Source organism: Salvia hispanica, chromosome 4 (assembly GCF_029641045.1).
Source record: "Salvia hispanica isolate PSC_SH4W2 chromosome 4, Shi_PSC_v1, whole genome shotgun sequence".
Classification (NCBI taxonomy): Eukaryota; Viridiplantae; Streptophyta; class Magnoliopsida; order Lamiales; family Lamiaceae; genus Salvia; species Salvia hispanica.
The window spans coordinates 27,500,733-27,526,017 of NC_142695.1; the positions used below are offsets into that span (position 1 = coordinate 27,500,733).

At 51.2% G+C, this 25,285-nt stretch overlaps 30 non-coding genes and 20 pseudogenes across 30 annotated transcripts; all 50 read right to left on the reverse strand.

Annotated features, from left to right (window-relative positions):
• Window positions 1-97: 97 nt before the first annotated feature.
• Window positions 98-216, reverse strand: LOC148928061 (5S ribosomal RNA; annotated as a pseudogene).
• Window positions 217-614: 398 nt separating this feature from the next.
• Window positions 615-733, reverse strand: LOC148928062 (5S ribosomal RNA). Its single transcript, XR_016129340.1, has one exon. It is a non-coding gene; the product is annotated as a 5S ribosomal RNA (ribosomal RNA).
• A 398-nt stretch (window positions 734-1,131) lies between these two features.
• LOC148928063 (5S ribosomal RNA) lies at window positions 1,132-1,250 on the reverse strand (annotated as a pseudogene).
• Window positions 1,251-1,647: 397 nt separating this feature from the next.
• Window positions 1,648-1,766, reverse strand: LOC148928064 (5S ribosomal RNA). Its single transcript, XR_016129509.1, has one exon. It is a non-coding gene; the product is annotated as a 5S ribosomal RNA (ribosomal RNA).
• A 397-nt stretch (window positions 1,767-2,163) lies between these two features.
• LOC148928065 (5S ribosomal RNA) lies at window positions 2,164-2,282 on the reverse strand (annotated as a pseudogene).
• A 397-nt stretch (window positions 2,283-2,679) lies between these two features.
• On the reverse strand, window positions 2,680-2,798 carry LOC148928066 (5S ribosomal RNA; annotated as a pseudogene).
• A 397-nt stretch (window positions 2,799-3,195) lies between these two features.
• Window positions 3,196-3,314, reverse strand: LOC148928067 (5S ribosomal RNA; annotated as a pseudogene).
• Window positions 3,315-3,710: 396 nt separating this feature from the next.
• Window positions 3,711-3,829, reverse strand: LOC148928068 (5S ribosomal RNA). Its single transcript, XR_016129600.1, has one exon. It is a non-coding gene; the product is annotated as a 5S ribosomal RNA (ribosomal RNA).
• A 397-nt stretch (window positions 3,830-4,226) lies between these two features.
• Window positions 4,227-4,345, reverse strand: LOC148928069 (5S ribosomal RNA; annotated as a pseudogene).
• Window positions 4,346-4,742: 397 nt separating this feature from the next.
• Window positions 4,743-4,861, reverse strand: LOC148928070 (5S ribosomal RNA). Its single transcript, XR_016129266.1, has one exon. It is a non-coding gene; the product is annotated as a 5S ribosomal RNA (ribosomal RNA).
• Window positions 4,862-5,259: 398 nt separating this feature from the next.
• On the reverse strand, window positions 5,260-5,378 carry LOC148928071 (5S ribosomal RNA; annotated as a pseudogene).
• Window positions 5,379-5,773: 395 nt separating this feature from the next.
• On the reverse strand, window positions 5,774-5,892 carry LOC148928072 (5S ribosomal RNA). The gene has a single exon (XR_016129601.1). It is a non-coding gene; the product is annotated as a 5S ribosomal RNA (ribosomal RNA).
• A 397-nt stretch (window positions 5,893-6,289) lies between these two features.
• Window positions 6,290-6,408, reverse strand: LOC148928073 (5S ribosomal RNA; annotated as a pseudogene).
• A 396-nt stretch (window positions 6,409-6,804) lies between these two features.
• LOC148928074 (5S ribosomal RNA) lies at window positions 6,805-6,923 on the reverse strand. The gene has a single exon (XR_016129267.1). It is a non-coding gene; the product is annotated as a 5S ribosomal RNA (ribosomal RNA).
• Window positions 6,924-7,321: 398 nt separating this feature from the next.
• Window positions 7,322-7,440, reverse strand: LOC148928075 (5S ribosomal RNA; annotated as a pseudogene).
• Window positions 7,441-7,838: 398 nt separating this feature from the next.
• Window positions 7,839-7,957, reverse strand: LOC148928076 (5S ribosomal RNA; annotated as a pseudogene).
• Window positions 7,958-8,344: 387 nt separating this feature from the next.
• Window positions 8,345-8,463, reverse strand: LOC148928077 (5S ribosomal RNA; annotated as a pseudogene).
• Window positions 8,464-8,860: 397 nt separating this feature from the next.
• On the reverse strand, window positions 8,861-8,979 carry LOC148928078 (5S ribosomal RNA). Its single transcript, XR_016129209.1, has one exon. It is a non-coding gene; the product is annotated as a 5S ribosomal RNA (ribosomal RNA).
• A 398-nt stretch (window positions 8,980-9,377) lies between these two features.
• On the reverse strand, window positions 9,378-9,496 carry LOC148928079 (5S ribosomal RNA; annotated as a pseudogene).
• Window positions 9,497-9,883: 387 nt separating this feature from the next.
• Window positions 9,884-10,002, reverse strand: LOC148928080 (5S ribosomal RNA; annotated as a pseudogene).
• A 398-nt stretch (window positions 10,003-10,400) lies between these two features.
• Window positions 10,401-10,519, reverse strand: LOC148928081 (5S ribosomal RNA). Its single transcript, XR_016129311.1, has one exon. It is a non-coding gene; the product is annotated as a 5S ribosomal RNA (ribosomal RNA).
• A 398-nt stretch (window positions 10,520-10,917) lies between these two features.
• On the reverse strand, window positions 10,918-11,036 carry LOC148928082 (5S ribosomal RNA). Its single transcript, XR_016129534.1, has one exon. It is a non-coding gene; the product is annotated as a 5S ribosomal RNA (ribosomal RNA).
• A 396-nt stretch (window positions 11,037-11,432) lies between these two features.
• LOC148928083 (5S ribosomal RNA) lies at window positions 11,433-11,551 on the reverse strand (annotated as a pseudogene).
• A 398-nt stretch (window positions 11,552-11,949) lies between these two features.
• On the reverse strand, window positions 11,950-12,068 carry LOC148928084 (5S ribosomal RNA). Its single transcript, XR_016129211.1, has one exon. It is a non-coding gene; the product is annotated as a 5S ribosomal RNA (ribosomal RNA).
• Window positions 12,069-12,466: 398 nt separating this feature from the next.
• On the reverse strand, window positions 12,467-12,585 carry LOC148928085 (5S ribosomal RNA). Its single transcript, XR_016129535.1, has one exon. It is a non-coding gene; the product is annotated as a 5S ribosomal RNA (ribosomal RNA).
• Window positions 12,586-12,983: 398 nt separating this feature from the next.
• Window positions 12,984-13,102, reverse strand: LOC148928086 (5S ribosomal RNA). The gene has a single exon (XR_016129212.1). It is a non-coding gene; the product is annotated as a 5S ribosomal RNA (ribosomal RNA).
• A 397-nt stretch (window positions 13,103-13,499) lies between these two features.
• Window positions 13,500-13,618, reverse strand: LOC148928087 (5S ribosomal RNA). The gene has a single exon (XR_016129414.1). It is a non-coding gene; the product is annotated as a 5S ribosomal RNA (ribosomal RNA).
• Window positions 13,619-13,917: 299 nt separating this feature from the next.
• Window positions 13,918-14,036, reverse strand: LOC148928088 (5S ribosomal RNA; annotated as a pseudogene).
• A 398-nt stretch (window positions 14,037-14,434) lies between these two features.
• On the reverse strand, window positions 14,435-14,553 carry LOC148928089 (5S ribosomal RNA; annotated as a pseudogene).
• A 398-nt stretch (window positions 14,554-14,951) lies between these two features.
• LOC148928090 (5S ribosomal RNA) lies at window positions 14,952-15,070 on the reverse strand. Its single transcript, XR_016129213.1, has one exon. It is a non-coding gene; the product is annotated as a 5S ribosomal RNA (ribosomal RNA).
• A 397-nt stretch (window positions 15,071-15,467) lies between these two features.
• Window positions 15,468-15,586, reverse strand: LOC148928091 (5S ribosomal RNA). Its single transcript, XR_016129415.1, has one exon. It is a non-coding gene; the product is annotated as a 5S ribosomal RNA (ribosomal RNA).
• A 299-nt stretch (window positions 15,587-15,885) lies between these two features.
• Window positions 15,886-16,004, reverse strand: LOC148928092 (5S ribosomal RNA; annotated as a pseudogene).
• A 398-nt stretch (window positions 16,005-16,402) lies between these two features.
• Window positions 16,403-16,521, reverse strand: LOC148928093 (5S ribosomal RNA). The gene has a single exon (XR_016129284.1). It is a non-coding gene; the product is annotated as a 5S ribosomal RNA (ribosomal RNA).
• Window positions 16,522-16,918: 397 nt separating this feature from the next.
• LOC148928094 (5S ribosomal RNA) lies at window positions 16,919-17,037 on the reverse strand. Its single transcript, XR_016129275.1, has one exon. It is a non-coding gene; the product is annotated as a 5S ribosomal RNA (ribosomal RNA).
• Window positions 17,038-17,437: 400 nt separating this feature from the next.
• On the reverse strand, window positions 17,438-17,556 carry LOC148928095 (5S ribosomal RNA). Its single transcript, XR_016129536.1, has one exon. It is a non-coding gene; the product is annotated as a 5S ribosomal RNA (ribosomal RNA).
• Window positions 17,557-17,954: 398 nt separating this feature from the next.
• LOC148928096 (5S ribosomal RNA) lies at window positions 17,955-18,073 on the reverse strand. The gene has a single exon (XR_016129268.1). It is a non-coding gene; the product is annotated as a 5S ribosomal RNA (ribosomal RNA).
• Window positions 18,074-18,471: 398 nt separating this feature from the next.
• LOC148928097 (5S ribosomal RNA) lies at window positions 18,472-18,590 on the reverse strand (annotated as a pseudogene).
• Window positions 18,591-18,986: 396 nt separating this feature from the next.
• LOC148928098 (5S ribosomal RNA) lies at window positions 18,987-19,105 on the reverse strand (annotated as a pseudogene).
• Window positions 19,106-19,503: 398 nt separating this feature from the next.
• Window positions 19,504-19,622, reverse strand: LOC148928099 (5S ribosomal RNA). The gene has a single exon (XR_016129214.1). It is a non-coding gene; the product is annotated as a 5S ribosomal RNA (ribosomal RNA).
• Window positions 19,623-20,019: 397 nt separating this feature from the next.
• LOC148928100 (5S ribosomal RNA) lies at window positions 20,020-20,138 on the reverse strand. Its single transcript, XR_016129416.1, has one exon. It is a non-coding gene; the product is annotated as a 5S ribosomal RNA (ribosomal RNA).
• A 299-nt stretch (window positions 20,139-20,437) lies between these two features.
• On the reverse strand, window positions 20,438-20,556 carry LOC148928101 (5S ribosomal RNA; annotated as a pseudogene).
• A 398-nt stretch (window positions 20,557-20,954) lies between these two features.
• LOC148928102 (5S ribosomal RNA) lies at window positions 20,955-21,073 on the reverse strand. Its single transcript, XR_016129285.1, has one exon. It is a non-coding gene; the product is annotated as a 5S ribosomal RNA (ribosomal RNA).
• A 397-nt stretch (window positions 21,074-21,470) lies between these two features.
• Window positions 21,471-21,589, reverse strand: LOC148928103 (5S ribosomal RNA). The gene has a single exon (XR_016129277.1). It is a non-coding gene; the product is annotated as a 5S ribosomal RNA (ribosomal RNA).
• A 400-nt stretch (window positions 21,590-21,989) lies between these two features.
• LOC148928104 (5S ribosomal RNA) lies at window positions 21,990-22,108 on the reverse strand. Its single transcript, XR_016129537.1, has one exon. It is a non-coding gene; the product is annotated as a 5S ribosomal RNA (ribosomal RNA).
• A 398-nt stretch (window positions 22,109-22,506) lies between these two features.
• LOC148928105 (5S ribosomal RNA) lies at window positions 22,507-22,625 on the reverse strand. Its single transcript, XR_016129269.1, has one exon. It is a non-coding gene; the product is annotated as a 5S ribosomal RNA (ribosomal RNA).
• Window positions 22,626-22,996: 371 nt separating this feature from the next.
• On the reverse strand, window positions 22,997-23,115 carry LOC148928106 (5S ribosomal RNA). Its single transcript, XR_016129424.1, has one exon. It is a non-coding gene; the product is annotated as a 5S ribosomal RNA (ribosomal RNA).
• A 398-nt stretch (window positions 23,116-23,513) lies between these two features.
• Window positions 23,514-23,632, reverse strand: LOC148928107 (5S ribosomal RNA). The gene has a single exon (XR_016129538.1). It is a non-coding gene; the product is annotated as a 5S ribosomal RNA (ribosomal RNA).
• Window positions 23,633-24,031: 399 nt separating this feature from the next.
• On the reverse strand, window positions 24,032-24,150 carry LOC148928108 (5S ribosomal RNA). The gene has a single exon (XR_016129417.1). It is a non-coding gene; the product is annotated as a 5S ribosomal RNA (ribosomal RNA).
• Window positions 24,151-24,538: 388 nt separating this feature from the next.
• On the reverse strand, window positions 24,539-24,657 carry LOC148928109 (5S ribosomal RNA). Its single transcript, XR_016129443.1, has one exon. It is a non-coding gene; the product is annotated as a 5S ribosomal RNA (ribosomal RNA).
• A 398-nt stretch (window positions 24,658-25,055) lies between these two features.
• On the reverse strand, window positions 25,056-25,174 carry LOC148928110 (5S ribosomal RNA). Its single transcript, XR_016129561.1, has one exon. It is a non-coding gene; the product is annotated as a 5S ribosomal RNA (ribosomal RNA).
• Between the last annotated feature and the right edge of the window lie 111 nt (window positions 25,175-25,285).

Genomic DNA, 25,285 nt, shown 5'->3' on the forward strand with positions numbered 1-25,285 from the left:
TTTTTTTCATTTTACTCGCCAACCGCTAATTGAGTTTCGGACTACAGCAAGACCAACCGAACAGAAAAAAAAATAAAAATGAACGCACTTGCAAAAAGAGGCTCAACACGAGGTCTTCCAAGGTGGTCACCCATCCTAGTACTACTCTCGCCCAAGCACGCTTAACTTCGGAGTTCTGATTGGATCCGGTGCATTAGTGCTGGTACGATCGCACCCATCAATAGCCCCGCACTTTATTCTTTCATAGCGTACGCTCCCGTGCGCAGGTTTTGATCTCCCACCCTTCAGACGGGCATAACTTTTGATCCGGAAGGAGTTACGGGACCCACAGCATATCACCGCGAAGCTCTCGCCGACCCGCACGTGCAGAGATATGGGTACATCCCGTGGCTACTCCGGGAAACAAAAAGAGGCCGTTTCGAGCCATTTCGGCCACTTTTAGTTCGCAGCTACTGTTTTTCGGCACGTTTAAGGTTGTAGGACCCGCTCATCACCGGCTCGTGGAGATTGTCGTAGCTTTTTTTCATTTTACTCGCCAACCGCTAATCGAGTTTCGGACCACAGCAAGACCAACCGAACGGAAAAAAAAATAAAAATGAACGCACTTGCAAAGAGAGGTGCAACACGAGTTCTTCCAAGGGGGTCACCCATCCTAGTACTACTCTCGCCCAAGCACGCTTAACTTCGGAGTTCTGATGGGATCCGGTGCATTAGTGCTGGTACAATCGCACCCATCAATAGCCCCGCACTTTATTCTTTCATAGCGTACGCTCCCGTGCGCAGGTTCTGATCCCCCACCCTTCAGACGGGCATAACTTTTGATCCGGAAGGAGTTACGGGACCCACAGCATATCACCGTGAAGCTCTCGCCGACCCGCACGTGCAGAGATGCAGGTACATCCCGTGGCTACTCCGGGAAACAAAAAGAGGCCGTTTCGAGCCATTTCGGCCACTTTTAGTTCGCAGCTACTGTTTTTCGGCACGTTTAAGGTTTTAGGACCCGCTCATCACCGGCTCGTGGAGATTGTCGTAGCTTTTTTTCATTTTACTCGCCAACCGCTAATCGAGTTTCGGACCACAGCAAGGCCAACCGAACGGAAAAAAAAATAAAAATGAACGCACTTGCAAAGAGAGGTGTAACACGAGGTCTTCCAACGGGGTCACCCATCCTAGTACTAATATCGCCCAAGCACGCTTAACTTCGGAGTTCTGATGGGATCCGGTGCATTAGTGCTGGTACGATCGCACCCATCAATAGCCCCGCACTTTATTCTTTCATACCGTACGCTCCCGTGCGCAGGTTCTGATCCCCCACCCTTCAGACGGGCATAACTTTTGATCCGGAAGGAGTTACGGGACCCACAGCATATCACCGCGAAGCTCTCGCCGACCCGCACATGCAGAGATACGGGTACATCCTGTGGCTACTCCGGGAAAAAAAAAGAGGCCATTTCGAGCCATTTCGGCCACTTTTAGTTCGCAGCTACTGTTTTTCGGCACGTTTAAGGTTGTAGGACCCGCTCATCACCGGCTCGTGGAGATTGTCGTAGCTTTTTTTCATTTACTCGCCAACCGCTAATTGAGTTTCGGACCACAGCAAGGCCAACCGAACGGAAAAAAAAATAAAAATGAACGCACTTGCAAAGAGAGGTGCAACACGAGGTCTTCCAAGGGGGTCACCCATCCTAGTACTACTCTCGCCCAACCACGCTTAACTTCGGAGTTCTGATGGGATCCGGTGCATTAGTGCTGGTACGATCGCACCCATCAATAGCCCCGCACTTTATTCTTTCATACCGTACGCTCCCGTGCGCAGGTTCTGATCCCCCACCCTTCAGACGGGCATAACTATTGATCCGGAAGGAGTTACGGGACCCACAGCATATCACCGCGAAGCTCTCGCCGACCCGCACGTGCAGAGATACGGGTACATCCCGTGGCTACTCCGGGAAACATAAAGAGGCCGTTTCGAGCCATTTCAGCCACTTTTAGTTCGCATCTACTATTTTTCGGCACGTTTAAGGTTGTAGGACCCGCTCATCACCGGCTCGTGGAGATTGTCGTAGCTTTTTTTCATTTTACTCGCCAACCGCTAATCGAGTTTTGGACCACAGCAAGACCAACCGAACGGAAAAAAAATAAAAATGAACGCACTTGCAAAAAGAGGTGCTACACGAGGTCTTCCAAGGGGGTCACCCATCCTAGTACTACTCTCGCCTAAGCACGCTTAACTTCGGAGTTCTGATGGGATCCGGTGCATTAGTGCTGGTACTATCGCACCCATCAATAGCCCCGCACTTTATTCTTTCATACCGTACGCTCCCGTGCGCAGGTTCTGATCCCCCACCCTTCAGACGGGCATAACTTTTGATCCGGAAGGAGTTACGGGACCCACAGCATATCACCGCGAAGCTCTCGCCGACCCGCACGTGCAGAGATACGGGTACATCCTGTGGCTACTCAGGGAAAAAAAAAGAGGCCATTTCGAGCCATTTCGGCCACTTTTAGTTCGCAGCTACTGTTTTTCGGCACGTTTAAGGTTTTAGGACCCGCTCATCACCGGCTCGTGGAGATTGTCGTAGCTTTTTTTCATTTACTCGCCAACCGCTAATTGAGTTTCGGACCACAGCAAGGCCAACCGAACGGAAAAAAAAATAAAAATGAACGCACTTGCAAAGAGAGGTGCAACACGAGGTCTTCCAATGGGGTCACCGATCCTAGTACTAATCTCGCCCAAGCACGCTTAACTTCGGAGTTCTGATGGGATCCGGTGCATTAGTGCTGGTACGATCGCACCCATCAAAAGCCCTGCACTTTATTCTTTCATACCGTACGCTCCCGTGCGCAGGTTCTAATCCCCCACCCTTCAGACGGGCATAACTATTGATCCGGAAGGAGTTACGGGACCCACAGCATATCATCGCGTAGCTCTCGCCGACCCGCACGTGCAGAGATACGGGTACATACCGTGGCTACTCCGGGAAATATAAAGAGGCCGTTTCGAGCCATTTCAGCCACTTTTAGTTCGCATCTACTATTTTTCGGCACGTTTAAGGTTGTAGGACCCGCTCATCACCGGCTCGTGGAGATTGTCGTAGCTTTTTTTCATTTTACTCGCCAACCGCTAATCGAGTTTCGGACCACAGCAAGACCAACCGAACAGAAGAAAAATAAAAATGAACGCACTTGCAAAAAGAGGTGCTACACGAGGTCTTCCAAGGGGGTCACCCATCATAGTACTACTCTCGCCTAAGCACGCTTAACTTCGGAGTTCTGATGGGATCCGGTGCATTAGTGCTGGTACAATCGCACCCATCAATAGCCCCGCACTTTATTCTTTCATACCGTACGCTCCCGTGCGCAGGTTCTGATCCCCCACCCTTCAGACGGGCATAACTTTTGATCCGGAAGGAGTTACGGGACCCACAGCATATCACCGCGAAGCTCTCGCCGACCCGCACGTGCAGAGATACGGGTACATCCCGTGGCTACTCCGGGAAAAAAAAAGAGGCCATTTCGAGCCATTTCGGCCACTTTTAGTTCGCAGCTACTGTTTTTTGGCACGTTTAAGGTTGTAGGACCCGCTCATCACCGGCTCGTGGAGATTGTCGTAGCTTTTTTTCATTTACTCGCCAACCGCTAATGGAGTTTCGGACCACAGCAAGGCCAACCGAACGGAAAAAAAATAAAAATGAACGCACTTGCAAAGAGAGGTGCAACACGAGGTCTTCCAACGGGGTCACCCATCCTAGTACTAATCTCGCCCAAGCACGCTTAAATTCGGAGTTCTGATGGGATCCGGTGCATTAGTGCTGGTACGATCGCACCCATCAATAGCCCCGCACTTTATTCTTTCATACCGTACGCTCCCGTGCGCAGGTTCTGATCCCCCACCCTTCAGACGGGCATAACTATTGATCCGGAAGGAGTTACGGGACCCACAGCATATCACCGCGAAGCTCTCGCCGACCCGCACGTGCAGAGATACGGGTACATCCCGTGGCTACTCCGGGAAACATAAAGAGGCCGTTTCGAGCCATTTCAGCCACTTTTAGTTCGCATCTACTAATTTTCGGCACGTTTAAGGTTGTAGGACCCGCTCATCACCGGCTCGTGGAGATTGTCGTAGCTTTTTTTCATTTTACTCGCCAACCGCTAATCGAGTTTCGGACCACAGCAAGACCAACCGAATGGAAAAAAAATAAAAATGAACGCACTTGCAAAAAGAGGTGCTACACGAGGTCTTCCAAGGGGGTCACCCATCCTAGTACTACTCTCGCCTAAGCACGCTTAACTTCGGAGTTCTGATGGGATCCGGTGCATTAGTGCTGGTACTATCGCACCCATCAATAGCCCCGCACTTTATTCTTTCATACCGTACGCTCCGGTGCGCAGGTTCTGATCCCCCACCCTTCAGACGGGCATAACTTTTGATCCGGAAGGAGTTACGGGACCCACAGCATATCACCGCGAAGCTCTCGCCGACCCGCACGTGCAGAGATACGGGTACATCCCGTGGCTACTCCGGGAAAAAAAAAGAGGCCATTTCGAGCCATTTCGGCCACTTTTAGTTCGCAGCTACTGTTTTTCGGCACGTTTAAGGTTGTAGGACCCGCTCATCACCGACTCGTGGAGATTGTCGGAGCTTTTTTTCATTTACTCGCCAACCGCTAATTGAGTTTCGGACCACAGCAAGGCCAACCGAACGGAAAAAAAAATAAAAATGAACGCACTTGCAAAGAGAGGTGCAACACGAGGTCTTCCAACGGGGTCACCCATCCTAGTACTAATCTCGCCCAAGCACGCTTAACTTCGGAGTTCTGATGGGATCCGGTGCATTAGTGCTGGTACGATCGCACCCATAAATAGCCCCGCACTTTATTCTTTCATACCGTACGCTCCCGTGCACAGGTTCTGATCCCCCACCCTTCAGACGGGCATAACTATTGATCCGGAAGGAGTTACGGGACCCACAGCATATCACCGCGAAGCTCTCACCGACCCGCACGTGCAGAGATACGGGTACATCCCGTGGCTACTCCGGGAAACATAAAGAGGCCGTTTCAAGCCATTTCAGCCACTTTTAGTTCGCATCTACTAATTTTCGGCACGTTTAAGGTTGTAGGACCCGCTCATCACCGGCTCGTGGAGATTGTCGTAGCTTTTTTTCATTTTACTCGCCAACCGCTAATTGAGTTTCGGAATACAGCAAGACCAACCGAACGGAAAAAAAAATAAAAATGAACGCACTTGCAAAAAGAGGCTCAACACGAGGTCTTCCAAGGGGGTCACCCATCCTGGTACTACTCTCGCCCAAGCACGCTTAACTTCGGAGTTCTGATGGGATCCGGTGCATTAGTGCTGGTACAATCGCACCCATCAATAGCCCCGCACTTTATTCTTTCATACCGTACGCTCCCGTGCGCAGGTTCTGATCCCCCACCCTTCAGACGGGCATAACTTTTGATCCGGAAGGAGTTACGGGACCCACAGCATATCACCGCGAAGCTCTCGCCACCCGCACGTGCAGAGATACGGGTACATCCCGTGGCTACTCCGGGAAAAAAAAAGAGGCCATTTCGAGCCATTTCGGCCACTTTTAGTTCGCAGCTACTATTTTTTGGCACGTTTAAGGTTGTAGGACCCGCTCATCACCGGCTCGTGGAGATTGTCGTAGCTTTTTTTCATTTACTCGCCAACCGCTAATGGAGTTTCGGACCACAGCAAGGCCAACCGAACGGAAAAAAAATAAAAATGAACGCACTTGCAAAGAGAGGTGCAACACGAGGTCTTCCAACGGGGTCACCCATCCTAGTACTAATCTCGCCCAAGCACGCTTAAATTCGGAGTTCTGATGGGATCCGGTGCATTAGTGCTGGTACGATCGCACCCATCAATAGCCCCGCACTTTATTCTTTCATACCGTACGCTCCCGTGCGCAGGTTCTGATCCCCCACCCTTCAGACGGGCATAACTATTGATCCGGAAGGAGTTACGGGACCCACAGCATATCACCGCGAAGCTCTCGCCGACCCGCACGTGCAGAGATACGGGTACATCCCGTGGCTACTCCGGGAAACATAAAGAGGCCGTTTCGAGCCATTTCAGCCACTTTTAGTTCGCATCTACTAATTTTCGGCACGTTTAAGGTTGTAGGACCCGCTCATCACCGGCTCGTGGAGATTGTCGTAGCTTTTTTTCATTTTACTCGCCAACCGCTAATCGAGTTTCGGACCACAGCAAGACCAACCGAATGGAAAAAAAATAAAAATGAACGCACTTGCAAAAAGAGGTGCTACACGAGATCTTCCAAGGGGGTCACCCATCCTAGTACTACTCTCGCCTAAGCACGCTTAACTTCGGAGTTCTGATGGGATCCGGTGCATTAGTGCTGGTACTATCGCACCCATCAATAGCCCCGCACTTTATTCTTTCATACCGTACGCTCCGGTGCGCAGGTTCTGATCCCCCACCCTTCAGACGGGCATAACTTTTGATCCGGAAGGAGTTACGGGACCCACAGCATATCACCGCGAAGCTCTCACCGACCCGCACGTGCAGAGATACGGGTACATCCCGTGGCTACTCCGGGAAAAAAAAAGAGGCCATTTCGAGCCATTTCGGCCACTTTTAGTTCGCAGCTACTGTTTTTCGGCACGTTTAAGGTTGTAGGACCCGCTCATCACCGACTCGTGGAGATTGTCGGAGCTTTTTTTCATTTACTCGCCAACCGCTAATTGAGTTTCGGACCACAGCAAGGCCAACCGAACGGAAAAAAAATAAAAATGAACGCACTTGCAAAGAGAGGTGCAACACGAGGTCTTCCAACGGGGTCACCCATCCTAGTACTAATCTCGCCCAAGCACGCTTAACTTCGGAGTTCTGATGGGATCCGGTGCATTAGTGCTGGTACGATCGCACCCATCAATAGCCCCGCACTTTATTCTTTCATACCGTACGCTCCCGTGCACAGGTTCTGATCCCCCACCCTTCAGACGGGCATAACTATTGATCCGGAAGGAGTTACGGGACCCACAGCATATCACCGCGAAGCTCTCACCGACCCGCACGTGCAGAGATACGGGTACATCCCGTGGCTACTCCGGGAAACATAAAGAGGCCGTTTCAAGCCATTTCAGCCACTTTTAGTTCGCATCTACTAATTTTCGGCACGTTTAAGGTTGTAGGACCCGCTCATCACCGGCTCGTGGAGATTGTCGTAGCTTTTTTTCATTTTACTCGCCAACCGCTAATTGAGTTTCGGAATACAGCAAGACCAACCGAACGGAAAAAAAAATAAAAATGAACGCACTTGCAAAAAGAGGCTCAACACGAGGTCTTCCAAGGGGGTCACCCATCCTGGTACTACTCTCGCCCAAGCACGCTTAACTTCGGAGTTCTGATGGGATCCGGTGCATTAGTGCTGGTACGATCGCACCCATCAATAGCCCCGCACTTTATTCTTTCATTCTGTACGCTCCCGTGCGCAGGTTCTGATCCCCCACCCTTCGGACGGGCATAACTTTTGATCCGTAAGGAGTTACGGGACCCACAGCATATCACCGCGAAGCTCTTGCCGACCCGCACGTGCAGAGATACAGGAACATCCCGTGGCTACTCCAGGAAACAAAAAGAGGCCGTTTCGAGCCATTTCGGCCACTTTTAGTTCGCAGCTACTGTTTTTCGGCACGTTTAAGGTTGTAGGACCAGCTCATCACCGGCTCGTGGAGATTGTCGTAGCTTTTTTTCATTTTACTCGCCAACCGCGAATCGAGTTTCGGACCACAGCAAGACCAACCGAACGGAAAAAAAAATAAAAATGAACGCACTTGCAAAAAGAGGTGCAACACGAGGTATTCCAAGGGGGTCACCCATCCTAGTACTACTCTCGCCCAAGCATGGTTAACTTCGGAGTTCTGATGGGATCCGGTGCATTAGTGCTGGTACGATCGCACCCATCAATAGCCCCGCACTTTATTCTTTCATACCGTACGCTCCCGTGCGCAGGTTCTGATCCCCCACCCTTCAGACGGGCATAACTTTTGATCCGGAAGGAGTTACGGGACCCACAGCATATCACCGCGAAGCTCTCGCCGACCCGCACGTGCAGCGATACGGGTACATCCTGTGGCTACTAAAAGAGGCCGTTTCGAGCCATTTCGGCCACTTTTAGTTCGCAGCTACTGTTTTTCGGCACGTTTAAGGTTGTAGGACCCGCTCATCACCGGCTCGTGGAGATTGTCGTAGCTTTTTTTCATTTACTCGCCAACCGCTAATCGAGTTTCGGACCACAGCAAGACCAACCGAACGGAAAAAAAAAAAAAAATGAACGCACTTGCAAAGAGAGGTGCAACACGAGGTCTTCCAAGGGGGTCACCCATCCTAGTACTACTCTCGCCTAAGCACGCTTAACTTCGGAGTTCTGATGGGATCCGGTGCATTAGTGCTGGTACTATCGCACCCATCAATAGCCCCGCACTTTATTCTTTCATACCGTACGCTCCCGTGCGCAGGTTCTGATCCCCCACCCTTCAGACGGGCATAACTTTTGATCCGGAAGGAGTTACGGGACCCACAGCATATCACCGCGAAGCTCTCGCCGACCCGCACGTGCAGAGATACGGGTACATCCTGTGGCTACTCAGGGAAAAAAAAAGAGGCCATTTCGAGCCATTTCGGCCACTTTTAGTTCGCAGCTACTGTTTTTCGGCACGTTTAAGGTTGTAGGACCCGCTCATCACCGGCTCGTGGAGATTGTCGTAGCTTTTTTTCATTTACTCGCCAACCGCTAATCGAGTTTCGGACCACAGCAAGACCAACCGAACGGAAAAAAAAAAAAAAATGAACGCACTTGCAAAGAGAGGTGCAACACGAGGTCTTCCAAGGGGGTCACCCATCCTAGTACTACTCTCGCCCAAGCACGCTTAACTTCGGAGTTCTGATGGGATCCGGTGCATTAGTGCTGGTACGATCGCACCCATCAATAGCCCCGCACTTTATTCTTTCATACTGTACGCTCCCGTGCGCGGGTTCTGATCCCCCACCCTTCAGACGGGCATAACTTTTGATCCGGAAGGAGTTACGGGACCCCCAGCATATCACCGCGAAGCCCTCGCTGACCCGCACGTGCAGAGATACGGGTACATCCCGTGGCTACTCAGGGAAACATAAAGAGGCCGTTTCGAGCCATTTCGGCCACTTTTAGTTCGCAGCTACTGTTTTTCGGCACGTTTAAGGTTGTAGGACCCGCTCATCACCGGCTCGTGGAGATTGTCGTAGCTTTTTTTCATTTTACTCGCCAACCGCGAATCGAGTTTCGGACCACAGCAAGACCAACCGAACGGAAAAAAAAATAAAAATGAACGCACTTGCAAAAAGAGGTGCAACACGAGGTCTTCCAAGGGGGTCACCCATCCTAGTACTACTCTCGCCCAAGCATGGTTAACTTCGGAGTTCTGATGGGATCCGGTGCATTAGTGCTGGTACGATCGCACCCATCAATAGCCCCGCACTTTATTCTTTCATACCGTACGCTCCCGTGCGCAGGTTCTGATCCCCCACCCTTCAGACGGGCATAACTTTTGATCCGGAAGGAGTTACGGGACCCACAGCATATCACCGCGAAGCTCTCGCCGACCCGCACGTGCAGCGATACGGGTACATCCTGTGGCTACTAAAAGAGGCCGTTTCGAGCCATTTCGGCCACTTTTAGTTCGCAGCTACTGTTTTTCGGCACGTTTAAAGTTGTAGGACCCGCTCATCACCGGCTCGTGGAGATTGTCGTAGCTTTTTTTCATTTACTCGCCAACCGCTAATCGAGTTTCGGACCACAGCAAGACCAACCGAACGGAAAAAAAAATAAAAATGAACGCACTTGCAAAGACAGGTGCAACACGAGGTCTTCCAAGGGGGTCACCCATCCTAGTACTACTCTCGCCCAAGCACGCTTAACTTCGTAGTTCTGATGGGATCCGGTGCATTAGTGCTGGTACGATCGCACCCATCAATAGCCCCGCACTTTATTCTTTCATACCGTACGCTCCCGTGCGCGGGTTCTGATCCCCCACCCTTCAGACGGGCATAACTTTTGATCCGGAAGGAGTTACGGGACCCACAGCATATCATCGCGAAGCTCTCACCGACCCGCACGTGCAGAGATACGGGTACATCCCGTGGCTACTCCGGGGAACAAAAAGTGGCTGTTTCGAGCCATTTCGGCCACTTTTAGTTCGCAGCTACTGTTTTTCGGCACGTTTAAGGTTGTAGGACCCGCTCATCACCGGCTCGTGGAGATTGTCGTAGCTTTTTTTCATTTTACTTGCCAACCGCTAATCGAGTTTCGGACCACAGCAAGACCAACCGAATGGAAAAAAAAATAAAAATGAACGCACTTGCAAAAAGAGGTGCAACACGAGGTCTTCCAAGGGGGTCACCCATCCTAGTACTACTCTCGCCCAAGCACGCTTAACTTCGGAGTTCTGATGGGATCCGGTGCATTAGTGCTTGTATGATCGCACCCATCAATAACCCCGCACTTTATTCTTTCATAGCGTACGCTCCCGTGCGCAGGTTCTGATCCCCCACCCTTCAGACGGGCATAACTTTTGATCCGTAAGGAGTTACGTGACCCACAGCATATCACCGCGAAGCTCTCGCCGACCCGCACGTGCAGAGATACAGGTACATCCCGTGGCTACTCCAGGAAACAAAAAGAGGCCGTTTCGAGCCATTTCGGCCACTTTTAGTTCGCAGCTACTGTTTTTCGGCACGTTTAAGGTTTTAGGACCCGCTCATCACCGGCTCATGGAGATTGTCGTAGCTTTTTTTCATTTTACTCGCCAACCGCTAATCGAGTTTCGGACCACAGCAAGACCAACCGAACGGAAAAAAAAATAAAAATGAATGCACTTGCAAAAAGAGGTGCAACACGAGGTCTTCCAAGGGGGTCACCCATCCTAGTACTACTCTCGCCCAAGCACGCTTAACTTCGGAGTTCTGATTGGATCCGGTGCATTAGTGCTGGTACGATCGCACCCATCAATAGCCCCGCACTTTATTCTTTCATACCGTACGCTCCCGTGCGTAGGTTCTGATCCCCCACCCTTCAGACGGGCATAACTTTTGATCCGGAAGGAGTTACGGGACCCCCAGAATATCACCGCGAAGCTCTCGCCGACCCGCACGTGCAGAGATACGGGTACATCCCGTGGCTACTCCGGGAAACATAAAGAGGCCGTTTCGAGCCATTTCGGCCACTTTTAGTTCGCAGCTACTGTTTTTCGGCACGTTTAAGGTTGTAGGACCCGCTCATCACCGGCTCGTGGAGATTGTCGTAGCTTTTTTTCATTTTACTCGCCAACCGCGAATCGAGTTTCGGACCACAGCAAGACCAACCGAACGAAAAAAAAATAAAATGAACGCACTTGCAAAAAGAGGTGCAACAGGAGGTCTTCCAAGGGGGTCACCCATCCTAGTACTACTCTCGCCCAAGCACGCTTAACTTCGGAGTTCTGATTGGATCCGGTGCATTAGTGCTGGTACAATCGCACCCATCAATAGCCCCGCACTTTATTCTTTCATACCGTACGCTCCCGTGCGTAGGTTCTGATCCCCCACCCTTCAGACGGGCATAACTTTTGATCCGGAAGGAGTTACGGGACCCCCAGTATATCACCGCGAAGCTCTCGCCGACCCGCACGTGCAGAGATACGGGTACATCCCGTGGCTACTCCGGGAAACATAAAGAGGCCGTTTCGAGCCATTTCGGCCACTTTTAGTTCGCAGCTACTGTTTTTCGGCACGTTTAAGGTTGTAGGACCCGCTCATCACCGACTCGTGGAGATTGTCGTAGCTTTTTTTCATTTTACTCGCCAACCGCGAATCGAGTTTCGGACCACAGCAAGACCAACCGAACGGAAAAAAGAATAAAAATGAACGCACATGCAAAAAGAGGTGCAACACGAGGTCTTCCAAGGGGGTCACCCATCCTAGTACTACTCTCGCCCAAGCACGCTTAACTTCGGAGTTCTGATGGGATCCGGTGCATTAGTGCTGGTACGATCGCACCCATCAATAGCCCCGCACTTTATTCTTTCATACCGTACGCTCCTGTGCGCAGGTTCTGATCCCCCACCCTTCAGACGGGCATAACTTTTGATCCGGAAGGAGTTACGGGACCCACAGCATATCACCGCAAAGCTCTCGCCGACCCGCACGTGCAGCGATAGGGTACATCCTGTGGCTACTCCGGGAAACTAAAAGAGGCCGTTTCGAGCCATTTCGGCCAATTTTAGTTCGCAGCTACTATTTTTCGGCACGTTTAAGGTTGTAGGACCCGCTCATCACCGGCTCGTGGAGATTGTCGTAGCTTTTTTTCATTTTACTCGCCAACCGCGAATCGAGTTTCGGACCACAGCAAGACCAACCGAACGGAAAAAAAAAATAAAAATGAACGCACTTGCAAAGAGAGGTGCAACACGAGGTCTTCCAAGGGGGTCACCCATCCTAGTACTACTCTCGCCCAAGCACGCTTAACTTCGGAGTTCTGATTGGATCCGGTGCATTAGTGCTGGTACGATCGCACCCATCAATAGCCCCGCACTTTATTCTTTCATACCGTACGCTCCCGTGCGTAGGTTCTGATCCCCCACCCTTCAGACGGGCATAACTTTTGATCCGGAAGGAGTTACGGGACCCCCAGTATATCACCGCGAAGCTCTCGCCGACCCGCACGTGCAGAGATACGGGTACATCCCGTGGCTACTCCGGGAAACATAAAGAGGCCGTTTCGAGCCATTTCGGCCACTTTTAGTTCGCAGCTACTGTTTTTCGGCACGTTTAAGGTTGTAGGACCCGCTCATCACCGGCTCGTGGAGATTGTCGTAGCTTTTTTTCATTTTACTCGCCAACCGCGAATCGAGTTTCGGACCACAGCAAGACCAACCGAACGGAAAAAAGAATAAAAATGAACGCACATGCAAAAAGAGGTGCAACACGAGGTCTTCCAAGGGGGTCACCCATCCTAGTACTACTCTCGCCCAAGCACGCTTAACTTCGGAGTTCTGATGGGATCCGGTGCATTAGTGCTGGTACGATCGCACCCATCAATAGCCCCGCACTTTATTCTTTCATACCGTACGCTCCTGTGCGCAGGTTCTGATCCCCCACCCTTCAGACGGGCATAACTTTTGATCCGGAAGGAGTTACGGGACCCACAGCATATCACCGCAAAGCTCTCGCCGACCCGCACGTGCAGCGATAGGGTACATCCTGTGGCTACTCCGGGAAACTAAAAGAGGCCGTTTCGAGCCATTTCGGCCAATTTTAGTTCGCAGCTACTATTTTTCGGCACGTTTAAGGTTGTAGGACCCGCTCATCACCGGCTCGTGGAGATTGTCGTAGCTTTTTTTCATTTTACTCGCCAACCGCGAATCGAGTTTCGGACCACAGCAAGACCAACCGAACGGAAAAAAAAATAAAAATGAACGCACTTGCAAAGAGAGGTGCAACACGAGGTCTTCCAAGGGGGTCACCCATCCTAGTACTACTCTCGCCCAAGCACGCTTAACTTCGGAGTTCTGATGGGATCCAGTGCATTAGTGCTGGTACGATCGCACCCATCAATAGCCCCGCACTTTATTCTTTCATACCGTACGCTCCCGTGCGCAGGTTCTGATCCCACACCCTTCCGTGGCTACTCCGGGAAACAAAAAGAGGCCGTTTCGAGCCATTTCGGCCACTTTTAGTTCGCAGCTACTGTTTTTCGGCACGTTTAAGGTTTTAGGACCCGCTCATCACCGGCTCGTGGAGATTGTCGTAGCTTTTTTTCATTTTACTCGCCAACCGCTAATTGAGTTTCGGACTACAGCAAGACCAACCGAACGGAAAAAAAAATAAAAATGAACGCACTTGCAAAAAGAGGCTCAACACGAGGTCTTCCAAGGGGGTCACCCATCCTAGTACTACTCTCGCCCAAGCACGCTTAACTTCGGAGTTCTGATTGGATCCGGTGCATTAGTGCTGGTACGATCGCACCCATCAATAGCCCCGCACTTTATTCTTTCATAGCGTACGCTCCCGTGCGCAGGTTTTGATCTCTCCCACCCTTCAGACGGGCATAACTTTTGATCCGGAAGGAGTTACGGGACCCACAGCATATCACCGCGAAGCTCTCGCCGACCCGAACGTGCAGCGATACGGGTACATCCTGTGGCTACTCCGGGAAACAAAAAGAGGCCGTTTCGAGCCATTTCGGCCACTTTTAGTTCGCAGCTACTGTTTTTCGGCACGTTTAAGGTTTTAGGACCCGCTCATCACCGGCTCGTGGAGATTGTCGTAGCTTTTTTTCATTTTACTCGCCAACCGCGAATCGAGTTTCGGACCACAGCAAGACCAACCGAACGAAAAAAAAATAAAATGAACGCACTTGCAAAAAGAGGTGCAACAGGAGGTCTTCCAAGGGGGTCACCCATCCTAGTACTACTCTCGCCCAAGCACGCTTAACTTCGGAGTTCTGATTGGATCCGGTGCATTAGTGCTGGTACAATCGCACCCATCAATAGCCCCGCACTTTATTCTTTCATACCGTACGCTCCCGTGCGTAGGTTCTGATCCCCCACCCTTCAGACGGGCATAACTTTTGATCCGGAAGGAGTTACGGGACCCCCAGTATATCACCGCGAAGCTCTCGCCGACCCGCACGTGCAGAGATACGGGTACATCCCGTGGCTACTCCGGGAAACATAAAGAGGCCGTTTCGAGCCATTTCGGCCACTTTTAGTTCGCAGCTACTGTTTTTCGGCACGTTTAAGGTTGTAGGACCCGCTCATCACCGGCTCGTGGAGATTGTCGTAGCTTTTTTTCATTTTACTCGCCAACCGCGAATCGAGTTTCGGACCACAGCAAGACCAACCGAACGGAAAAAAGAATAAAAATGAACGCACATGCAAAAAGAGGTGCAACACGAGGTCTTCCAAGGGGGTCACCCATCCTAGTACTACTCTCGCCCAAGCACGCTTAACTTCGGAGTTCTGATGGGATCCGGTGCATTAGTGCTGGTACGATCGCACCCATCAATAGACCCGCACTTTATTCTTTCATACCGTACGCTCCTGTGCGCAGGTTCTGATCCCCCACCCTTCAGACGGGCATAACTTTTGATCCGGAAGGAGTTACGGGACCCACAGCATATCACCGCAAAGCTCTCGCCGACCCGCACGTGCAGCGATAGGGTACATCCTGTGGCTACTCCGGGAAACTAAAAGAGGCCGTTTCGAGCCATTTCGGCCAATTTTAGTTCGCAGCTACTGTTTTTCGGCACGTTTAAGGTTGTAGGACCCGCTCATCACCGGCTCGTGGAGATTGTCGTAGCTTTTTTTCATTTTACTCGCCAACCGCGAATCGAGTTTCGGACCACAGCAAGACCAACCGAACGGAAAAAAAAATAAAAATGAACGCACTTGCAAAGAGAGGTGCAACACGAGGTCTTCCAAGGGGGTCACCCATCCTAGTACTACTCTCGCCCAAGCACGCTTAACTTCGGAGTTCTGATGGGATCCAGTGCATTAGTGCTGGTACGATCGCACCCATCAATAGCCCCGCACTTTATTCTTTCATACCGTACGCTCCCGTGCGCAGGTTCTGATCCCACACCCTTCCGTGGTTACTCCGGGAAACAAAAAGAGGCCGTTTCGAGCCATTTCGGCCACTTTTAGTTCGCAGCTACTGTTTTTGGGCACGTTTAAGGTTTTAGGACCCGCTCATCACCGGCTCGTGGAGATTGTCGTAGCTTTTTTTCATTTTACTCGCCAACCGCTAATTGAGTTTCGGACTACAGCAAGACCAACCGAACGGAAAAAAAAATAAAAATGAACGCACTTGCAAAAAGAGGCTCAACACGAGGTCTTCCAAGGGGGTCACCCATCCTAGTACTACTCTCGCCCAAGCACGCTTAACTTCGGAGTTCTGATTGGATCCGGTGCATTAGTGCTGGTACGATCGCACCCATCAATAGCCCCGCACTTTATTCTTTCATAGCGTACGCTCCCGTGCGCAGGTTTTGATCTCCCACCCTTCAGACGGGCATAACTTTTGATCCGGAAGGAGTTACGGGACCCACAGCATATCACCGCGAAGCTCTCGCCGACCCGAACGTGCAGCGATACGGGTACATCCTGTGGCTACTCCGGGAAACAAAAAGAGGCCGTTTCGAGCCATTTCGGCCACTTTTAGTTCGCAGCTACTGTTTTTCGGCACGTTTAAGGTTTTAGGACCCGCTCATCACCGGCTCGTGGAGATTGTCGTAGCTTTTTTTCATTTTACTCGCCAACCGCGAATCGAGTTTCGGACCATAGCAAGATCAACCGAACGGAAAAAAAAATAAAAATGAACGCACTTGCAAAGAGAGGTGCAACACGAGGTCTTCCAAGGGGGTCACCCATCCTAGTACTACTCTCGCCCAAGCACGCTTAACTTCGGAGTTCTGATGGGATCCGGTGCATTAGTGCTGGTACAATCGCACCCATCAATAGCCCCGCACTTTATTCTTTCATAGCGTACGCTCCCGTGCGCAGGTTCTGATCCCCCACCCTTCAGACGGGCATAACTTTTGATCCGGAAGGAGTTACGGGACCCACAGCATATCACCGCGAAGCTCTCGCCGACCCGCACGTGCAGAGATACAGGTACATCCCGTGGCTACTCCGGGAAACAAAAAGAGGCCGTTTCGAGCCATTTCGGCCACATTTAGTTCGCAGCTACTGTTTTTGGGCACGTTTAAGGTTTTAGGACCCGCTCATCACCGGCTCGTGGAGATTGTCGTAGCTTTTTTTCATTTTACTCGCCAACCGCGAATCGAGTTTCGGACCATAGCAAGACCAACCGAACGGAAAAAAAATAAAAATGAACGCACTTGCAAAGAGAGGTGCAACACGAGGTCTTCCAAGGGGGTCACCCATCCTAGTACTACTCTCGCCCAAGCACGCTTAACTTCGGAGTTCTGATGGGATCCGGTGCCTTAGTGCTGGTACGATCGCACCCATCAATTAGCCCCGCACTTTATTCTTTCATACCGTACGCTCCCGTGCGCAGGTTCTGATCCCCCACCCTTCAGACGGGCATAACTTTTGATCCGGAAGGAGTTACGGGACCCACAGCATATCACCACGAAGCTCTCGCCGACCCGCACGTGCAGAGATACGGGTACATCCCGTGGCTACTCCGGGAAACAAAAAGAGGCCGTTTCGAGCCATTTCGGCCACATTTAGTTCGCAGCTACTGTTTTTCGGCACGTTTAAGGTTGTAGGACCCGCTCATCACCGGCTCGTGGAGATTGTCGTAGCTTTTTTTCATTTTACTCGCCAACCGCTAATCGAGTTCCGGATCATAGCAAGACCAACCGAACGGAAAAAAAAAATAAAAATGAACGCACTTGCAAAAAGAGGTGCAACACGAGGTCTTCCAAGGGGGTCACCCATCCTAGTACTACTCTCGCCCAAGCACGCTTAACTTCGGAGTTCTGATTGGATCCGGTGCATTAGTGCTGGTACGATCGCACCCATCAATTAGCCCCGCACTTTATTCTTTCATACCGTACGCTCCCGTGCGCAGGTTCTGATCCCCCACCCTTCAGACGGGCATAACTTTTGATCCGGAAGGAGTTACGGGACCCACAGCATATCACCGCGAAGCTCTCGCCGACCCGCACGTGCAGAGATACGGGTACATCCCGTGGCTACTCCGGGAAAAAAAAAGAGGCCATTTCGAGCCATTTCGGCCACTTTTAGTTCGCACCTACTGTTTTTCGGCACGTTTAAGGTTGTAGGACCCGCTCATCACCGGCTCGTGGAGATTGTCGTAGCTTTTTTTCATTTACTCGCCAACCGCTAATTGAGTTTCGGACCACAGCAAGGCCAATCGAACGGAAAAAAAAATAAAAATGAACGCACTTGCAAAGAGAGGTGCAACACGAGGTCTTCCAACGGGGTCACCCATCCTAGTACTAATCTCGCCCAAGCACGCTTAACTTCGGAGTTCTGATGGGATCCGGTGCATTAGTGCTGGTACGATCGCACCCATCAATAGCCCCGCACTTTATTCTTTCATACCGTACGCTCCCGTGCGCAGGTTCTGATCCCCCACCCTTCAGACGGGCATAACTATTGATCCGGAAGGAGTTACGGGACCCACAGCATATCACCGCGAAGCTCTCGCCGACCCGCACGTGCAGAGATACGGGTACATCCCGTGGCTACTCCGGGAAAAAAAAAGAGGCCATTTCGAGCCATTTCGGCCACTTTTAGTTCGCAGCTACTGTTTTTCGGCACGTTTAAGGTTTTAGGACCCGCTCATCACCGGCTCGTGGAGATTGTCGTAGCTTTTTTTCATTTTACTCGCCAACCGCTAATTGAGTTTCGGACTACAGCAAGACCAACCGAACGGAAAAAAAAATAAAAATGAACGCACTTGCAAAAAGAGGCTCAACACGAGGTCTTCCAAGGGGGTCACCCATCCTAGTACTACTCTCGCCCAAGCACGCTTAACTTCGGAGTTCTGATTGGATCCGGTGCATTAGTGCTGGTACGATCGCACCCATCAATAGCCCCGCACTTTATTCTTTCATAGCGTACGCTCCCGTGCGCAGGTTTTGATCTCCCACCCTTCAGACGGGCATAACTTTTGATCCGGAAGGAGTTACGGGACCCACAGCATATCACCGCGAAGCTCTCGCCGACCCGAACGTGCAGCGATACGGGTACATCCTGTGGCTACTCCGGGAAACAAAAAGAGGCCGTTTCGAGCCATTTCGGCCACTTTTAGTTCGCAGCTACTGTTTTTCGGCACGTTTAAGGTTTTAGGACCCGCTCATCACCGGCTCGTGGAGATTGTCGTAGCTTTTTTTCATTTTACTCGCCAACCGCGAATCGAGTTTCGGACCACAGCAAGACCAACCGAACGAAAAAAAAATAAAATGAACGCACTTGCAAAAAGAGGTGCAACAGGAGGTCTTCCAAGGGGGTCACCCATCCTAGTACTACTCTCGCCCAAGCACGCTTAACTTCGGAGTTCTGATTGGATCCGGTGCATTAGTGCTGGTACAATCGCACCCATCAATAGCCCCGCACTTTATTCTTTCATACCGTACGCTCCCGTGCGTAGGTTCTGATCCCCCACCCTTCAGACGGGCATAACTTTTGATCCGGAAGGAGTTACGGGACCCCCAGTATATCACCGCGAAGCTCTCGCCGACCCGCACGTGCAGAGATACGGGTACATCCCGTGGCTACTCCGGGAAACATAAAGAGGCCGTTTCGAGCCATTTCGGCCACTTTTAGTTCGCAGCTACTGTTTTTCGGCACGTTTAAGGTTGTAGGACCCGCTCATCACCGGCTCGTGGAGATTGTCGTAGCTTTTTTTCATTTTACTCGCCAACCGCGAATCGAGTTTCGGACCACAGCAAGACCAACCGAACGGAAAAAAGAATAAAAATGAACGCACATGCAAAAAGAGGTGCAACACGAGGTCTTCCAAGGGGGTCACCCATCCTAGTACTACTCTCGCCCAAGCACGCTTAACTTCGGAGTTCTGATGGGATCCGGTGCATTAGTGCTGGTACGATCGCACCCATCAATAGACCCGCACTTTATTCTTTCATACCGTACGCTCCTGTGCGCAGGTTCTGATCCCCCACCCTTCAGACGGGCATAACTTTTGATCCGGAAGGAGTTACGGGACCCACAGCATATCACCGCAAAGCTCTCGCCGACCCGCACGTGCAGCGATAGGGTACATCCTGTGGCTACTCCGGGAAACTAAAAGAGGCCGTTTCGAGCCATTTCGGCCAATTTTAGTTCGCAGCTACTGTTTTTCGGCACGTTTAAGGTTGTAGGACCCGCTCATCACCGGCTCGTGGAGATTGTCGTAGCTTTTTTTCATTTTACTCGCCAACCGCGAATCGAGTTTCGGACCACAGCAAGACCAACCGAACGGAAAAAAAAATAAAAATGAACGCACTTGCAAAGAGAGGTGCAACACGAGGTCTTCCAAGGGGGTCACCCATCCTAGTACTACTCTCGCCCAAGCACGCTTAACTTCGGAGTTCTGATGGGATCCAGTGCATTAGTGCTGGTACGATCGCACCCATCAATAGCCCCGCACTTTATTCTTTCATACCGTACGCTCCCGTGCGCAGGTTCTGATCCCACACCCTTCCGTGGTTACTCCGGGAAACAAAAAGAGGCCGTTTCGAGCCATTTCGGCCACTTTTAGTTCGCAGCTACTGTTTTTGGGCACGTTTAAGGTTTTAGGACCCGCTCATCACCGGCTCGTGGAGATTGTCGTAGCTTTTTTTCATTTTACTCGCCAACCGCTAATTGAGTTTCGGACTACAGCAAGACCAACCGAACGGAAAAAAAAATAAAAATGAACGCACTTGCAAAAAGAGGCTCAACACGAGGTCTTCCAAGGGGGTCACCCATCCTAGTACTACTCTCGCCCAAGCACGCTTAACTTCGGAGTTCTGATTGGATCCGGTGCATTAGTGCTGGTACGATCGCACCCATCAATAGCCCCGCACTTTATTCTTTCATAGCGTACGCTCCCGTGCGCAGGTTTTGATCTCCCACCCTTCAGACGGGCATAACTTTTGATCCGGAAGGAGTTACGGGACCCACAGCATATCACCGCGAAGCTCTCGCCGACCCGAACGTGCAGCGATACGGGTACATCCTGTGGCTACTCCAGGAAACAAAAAGAGGCCGTTTCGAGCCATTTCGGCCACTTTTAGTTCGCAGCTACTGTTTTTCGGCACGTTTAAGGTTTTAGGACCCGCTCATCACCGGCTCGTGGAGATTGTCGTAGCTTTTTTTCATTTTACTCGCCAACCGCGAATCGAGTTTCGGACCATAGCAAGATCAACCGAACGGAAAAAAAAATAAAAATGAACGCACTTGCAAAGAGAGGTGCAACACGAGGTCTTCCAAGGGGGTCACCCATCCTAGTACTACTCTCGCCCAAGCACGCTTAACTTCGGAGTTCTGATGGGATCCGGTGCATTAGTGCTGGTACAATCGCACCCATCAATAGCCCCGCACTTTATTCTTTCATAGCGTACGCTCCCGTGCGCAGGTTCTGATCCCCCACCCTTCAGACGGGCATAACTTTTGATCCGGAAGGAGTTACGGGACCCACAGCATATCACCGCGAAGCTCTCGCCGACCCGCACGTGCAGAGATACAGGTACATCCCGTGGCTACTCCGGGAAACAAAAAGAGGCCGTTTCGAGCCATTTCGGCCACATTTAGTTCGCAGCTACTGTTTTTGGGCACGTTTAAGGTTTTAGGACCCGCTCATCACCGGCTCGTGGAGATTGTCGTAGCTTTTTTTCATTTTACTCGCCAACCGCGAATCGAGTTTCGGACCATAGCAAGACCAACCGAACGGAAAAAAAATAAAAATGAACGCACTTGCAAAGAGAGGTGCAACACGAGGTCTTCCAAGGGGGTCACCCATCCTAGTACTACTCTCGCCCAAGCACGCTTAACTTCGGAGTTCTGATGGGATCCGGTGCCTTAGTGCTGGTACGATCGCACCCATCAATTAGCCCCGCACTTTATTCTTTCATACCGTACGCTCCCGTGCGCAGGTTCTGATCCCCCACCCTTCAGACGGGCATAACTTTTGATCCGGAAGGAGTTACGGGACCCACAGCATATCACCACGAAGCTCTCGCCGACCCGCACGTGCAGAGATACGGGTACATCCCGTGGCTACTCCGGGAAACAAAAAGAGGCCGTTTCGAGCCATTTCGGCCACATTTAGTTCGCAGCTACTGTTTTTCGGCACGTTTAAGGTTGTAGGACCCGCTCATCACCGGCTCGTGGAGATTGTCGTAGCTTTTTTTCATTTTACTCGCCAACCGCTAATCGAGTTCCGGATCATAGCAAGACCAACCGAACGGAAAAAAAAAATAAAAATGAACGCACTTGCAAAAAGAGGTGCAACACGAGGTCTTCCAAGGGGGTCACCCATCCTAGTACTACTCTCGCCCAAGCACGCTTAACTTCGGAGTTCTGATTGGATCCGGTGCATTAGTGCTGGTACGATCGCACCCATCAATTAGCCCCGCACTTTATTCTTTCATACCGTACGCTCCCGTGCGCAGGTTCTGATCCCCCACCCTTCAGACGGGCATAACTTTTGATCCGGAAGGAGTTACGGGACCCACAGCATATCACCGCGAAGCTCTCGCCGACCCGCACGTGCAGAGATACGGGTACATCCCGTGGCTACTCCGGGAAAAAAAAAGAGGCCATTTCGAGCCATTTCGGCCACTTTTAGTTCGCACCTACTGTTTTTCGGCACGTTTAAGGTTGTAGGACCCGCTCATCACCGGCTCGTGGAGATTGTCGTAGCTTTTTTTCATTTACTCGCCAACCGCTAATTGAGTTTCGGACCACAGCAAGGCCAATCGAACGGAAAAAAAAATAAAAATGAACGCACTTGCAAAGAGAGGTGCAACACGAGGTCTTCCAACGGGGTCACCCATCCTAGTACTAATCTCGCCCAAGCACGCTTAACTTCGGAGTTCTGATGGGATCCGGTGCATTAGTGCTGGTACGATCGCACCCATCAATAGCCCCGCACTTTATTCTTTCATACCGTACGCTCCCGTGCGCAGGTTCTGATCCCCCACCCTTCAGACGGGCATAACTATTGATCCGGAAGGAGTTACGGGACCCACAGCATATCACCGCGAAGCTCTCACCGACCCGCACGTGCAGAGAAACGGGTACATCCCGTGGCTACTCCGGGAAACATAAAGAGGCCGTTTCGAGCCATTTCAGCCACTTTTAGTTCGCATCTACTATTTTTCGGCACGTTTAAGGTTGTAGGACCCGCTAGCTTTTTTTCATTTTACTCGCCAACCGCTAATCGAGTTTCGGACCACAGCAAGACCAACCGAACGGAAAAAAAATAAAAATGAACGCACTTGCAAAGAGGGGTGCAACACGAGGTCTTCCAAGGGGGTCACCCATCCTAGTACTACTCTCGCCCAAGCACGCTTAACTTCGGAGTTCTGATTGGATCCGGTGCATTAGTGCTGGTACGATCGCACCCATCAATAGCCCCGCACTTTATTCTTTCATACCGTACGCTCCCGTGCGCAGGTTCTGATCCCCCACCCTTCAGAAGGGCATAACTATTGATCCGGAAGGAGTTACGGGACCCACAACATATCACCGCGAAGCTCTCGCCGACCCGCACGTGCAGAGATACGGGTACATCCCGTGGCTACTCCGGGAAACATAAAGAGGCCGTTTCGAGCCATTTCAGCCACTTTTAGTTCGCAGCTACTGTTTTTCGGCACGTTTAAGGTTGTAGGACCTGCTCATCACCGGCTCGTGGAGATTGTCGTAGCTTTTTTTCATTTTACTCGCCAACCGCGAATCTAGTTTCGGACCACAGCAAGACCAACCGAACGTAAAAAAAAATAAAAATGAACGCACTTGCAAAAAGAGGTGCAACACGAGGTCTTCCAAGGGGGTCACCCATCCTAGTACTACTCTCGCCCAAGCACGCTTAACTTCGGAGTTCTGATTGGATCCGGTGCATTAGTGCTGGTACGATCGCACCCATCAATTAGCCCCGCACTTTATTCTTTCATACCGTACGCTCCCGTGCGCAGGTTCTGATCCCCCACCCTTCAGACGGGCATAACTTTTGATCCGGAAGGAGTTACGGGACCCCCAGCATATCACCGCGAAGCCCTCGCTGACCCGCACGTGCAGAGATACGGGTACATCCCGTGGCTACTCCGGGAAACATAAAGAGGCCGTTTCGAGCCATTTCGGCCACTTTTAGTTCGCAGCTACTGTTTTTCGGCACGTTTAAGGTTGTAGGACCCGCTCATCACCGGCTCGTGGAGATTGTCGTAGCTTTTTTTCATTTTACTCGCCAACCGCGAATCGAGTTTCGGACCACAGCAAGACCAACCGAACGGAAAAAAAAATAAAAATGAACGCACTTGCAAAAAGAGGTGCAACACGAGGTCTTCCAAGGGGGTCACCCATCCTAGTACTACTCTCGCCCAAGCACGGTTAACTTCGGAGTTCTGATGGGATCCGGTGCATTAGTGCTGGTACGATCGCACCCATCAATAGCCCCGCACTTTATTCTTTCATACCGTACGCTCCCGTGCGCAGGTTCTGATCCCCCACCGTTCAGACGGGCATAACTTTTGATCCGGAAGGAGTTACGGGACCCACAGCATATCACCGCGAAGCTCTCGCCGACCCGCACGTGCAAAGATACGGGTACATCCTATGGCTACTAAAAGAGGCCGTTTCGAGCCATTTCGGCCACTTTTAGTTCGCAGCTACTGTTTTTCGGCACGTTTAAGGTTGTAGGACCCGCTCATCACCGGCTCGTGGAGATTGTCGTAGCTTTTTTTCATTTACTCGCCAACCGCTAATCGAGTTTCGGACCACAGCAAGACCAACCGAACGGAAAAAAAAAATAAAAATGAACGCACTTGCAAAGAGAGGCGCAACACGAGGTCTTCCAAGGGGGTCACCCATCCTAGTACTACTCTCGCCCAAGCACGCTTAACTTCGGAGTTCTGATGGGATCCGGTGCATTAGTGCTGGTACAATCGCACCCATCAATAGCCCCGCACTTTATTCTTTCATACCGTACGCTCCCGTGCGCTGGTTCTGATCCCCCACCCTTCAGACGGGCATAACTTTTGATCCGGAAGGAGTTACGGGACCCACAGCATATCATCGCGAAGCTCTCACCGACCCGCACGTGCAGAGATACGGGTACATCCCGTGGCTACTCCGGGGAACAAAAAGTGGCTGTTTCGAGCCATTTCGGCCACTTTTAGTTCGCAGCTACTGTTTTTCGGCACGTTTAAGGTTGTAGGACCCGCTCATCACCGGCTCGTGGAGATTGTCGTAGCTTTTTTTCATTTTACTCACCAACCGCTAATCGAGTTTCGGACCACAGCAAGACCAACCAAACGGAAAAAAAAATAAAAATGAACGCACTTGCAAAAAGAGGTGCAACACGAGGTCTTCCAAGGGGGTCACCCATCCTAGTACTACTCTCGCCCAAGCACGCTTAACTTCGGAGTTCTGATGGGATCCGGTGCATTAGTGCTTGTATGATCGCACTCATCAATAACCCCGCACTTTGTTCTTTCATAGCGTAAGCTCCCGTGCGCAGGTTCTGATCCCCCACCCTTCAGACGGGCATAACTATTGATCCGGAAGGAGTTACGGGACCC